The sequence below is a fragment of the Schistocerca piceifrons genome, chromosome 2 (genome assembly GCF_021461385.2).
Source record: "Schistocerca piceifrons isolate TAMUIC-IGC-003096 chromosome 2, iqSchPice1.1, whole genome shotgun sequence".
NCBI classification, from domain to species: Eukaryota; Metazoa; Arthropoda; class Insecta; order Orthoptera; family Acrididae; genus Schistocerca; species Schistocerca piceifrons.
This window is the reverse complement of record NC_060139.1, coordinates 251,961,452-251,963,575: the sequence shown is the minus strand read 5'-3', so window position 1 is coordinate 251,963,575 and position 2,124 is coordinate 251,961,452. Positions and strand designations below refer to the sequence as shown.

Here is a 2,124-nt window from a genome sequence, read left to right as displayed (position 1 = left end):
CAGCCTTAGCCATTTCCAAGTGTAACGAGTATCAGAAACCATTAGACTTGAGAAGAACACAAGCGATTATTCCACAACCATGTTAAGTCCCATAGTGCTCAGAACCATTTGAACCATTAAATGGCTACCCTCAAGTTCCACTGCTAATCTCCAAAATATGCAATAACGAAACTTGAATTATAATTCAAAGTGAATAGGAAAAGACAGACACAGAATAAAACACACTTAAACTTGCAGTAAGACGACCATAATCTGTTGGCTTCAACGAAAACCTCGCCAAGTCCGTTTCGCTGGCTAAACACCACGGCCCGGCTAGCTACTCGGCTTCACAATGTAATATGAGGACTCGACCTATTGAACTGTCTAGGCGATCGCTAAAAGGCAACACTTCCCTGAAAAAGCGGAATGATTGAAACCCAAATCCACAGCCGCTTCCGGAAACGCACTTTCGGAGCTATCAATTTTCTGTGCTTCACAAAAGAACTCGGTTGATCAAGAAGGATTACTTTCTGCGCTTTTAAGAAATTCACTACGGAAACATCACCTTCAGCCCAGAGGTCACACAACTTCTAAAGCTCCAAATCGCTCCACGAAATTGTAGAACATTTAGGTCTGCTGGCCGGTCAGAATTACGAGTAGGTGGTAGGCCTTTTCACTGATCATTTCCTGTTCCCATTTCCAGGACTTGTACAAGTTTCTCTGAAACATGTATTGGAGTACACCGGCACCCGTGGGAAAATAACTCGACCATAATCTGGCCTGTTTAAGAGTATTAGAACAAAAAACCCATACTGAAGAGTCTTCCTTCCTCTAGAAACTGACACATCATACGTAGTAAGTACTGCTAGAGCACACTTGCGCCACTCGGAAATGATACATTACATGCTTTCAATTATGAAAGACCACAGTACTACATTCCTAATTATAAGTACGACTTGATGTGAAATGTTATACACACTGTGAGTATGTAGTATCTCCTAAACTCCGTCCTAGCAGGCCTTGGAAGGCCCAACGGTACCGACCGACCTCCGTGTCATCCTCAGTCTACAGGAGTCACTGGATGCGGATATGAAGGGTCATGTGGTCAGCACACCGCTCTCCAGGCTCTGTGTCAGTTTGCGAGACCGGAGCCGCTACTTCTCAATCAAGTAGCTCCTCGGTTTGCCTCACAAGGGCTAAGCGCATCCCGCGTGCCAACAGCGCTCGGCAGCCCTGATGGTCACCCATCCAAGTGCTAGTCCAGCCCGACAGCTCTTAACTTCGGTGATCTGACGCGAACCAGTGTTACCACTGCGGCAAGGCCGTTGGCAGTATGTAGTGTAGAGGACGAATATATCATTAAACTTGTAAATGATCAGAGGTTATGGAGTGTGCTATCATATATCGATACCACACTACTGGCATCCCACGGTTTGTAAGGGCAACATAAATTTCCATCAGATGCCGACAGCAGTCTTGCAGGATCCGGTGGTCCCAGTGGAGCACGCCTGCTGAGCCACGCCCCCAGCAGCTCTGTACCACGAGCGTCCTCTTCCGCAAACTGTAGAGGGTCGGGAGCGGCAGCCACTCAGCCCAATCGCAACGAGGTGCGGTCCAATCCCAAGAAAGCCGAGTTGCACCCCAGTCACGGCCCTGTTACTATCGCTCATGCATTAATTAAGAGAGCGTCTCTCAGTGATACTCTTGTTGCTGTTATATTAACTGAACTTTACTGCTTCATTTCCCTTTGTTAAGAGTCTTCATGCGCTTGCAGAAAGCTACCAGTTAAGTAAAGCTTCTGTTTACTGTATTTACTTGTTGGCTAATCATTTCTGCTCCTGTCCAGCTTTCCTATAACGACAGCCGCTACAGCACTCTGTAGACCACCTCTCCTTGGTGTTGTTTACGAAGTAATCCACAACATACAGTGTCCAACATCTGGTAAAGAGAGCTGCCACTTCTAGCAGACACAACGATTGGGCTCAGTGATGAACTTATTTTGCATGATAGATATAGTTACGTTATTCCATGATGCCTCAGCTCTATGTCAGGGCTCATCAGTGGTAGCAGCTAGCGATTGGAGCGGTTTGAGTCACTCGAGAACCCAGGATCTCATGTTTGCAGTGGGTCACACATTTGGAGAAT

At 46.6% G+C, this 2,124-nt stretch overlaps 1 pseudogene; it reads right to left on the bottom strand.

The window, feature by feature from the left end:
• Nucleotides 1-1,191: 1,191 nt before the first annotated feature.
• On the bottom strand, nucleotides 1,192-1,309 carry LOC124778686 (annotated as a pseudogene).
• Between the last annotated feature and the right edge of the window lie 815 nt (nucleotides 1,310-2,124).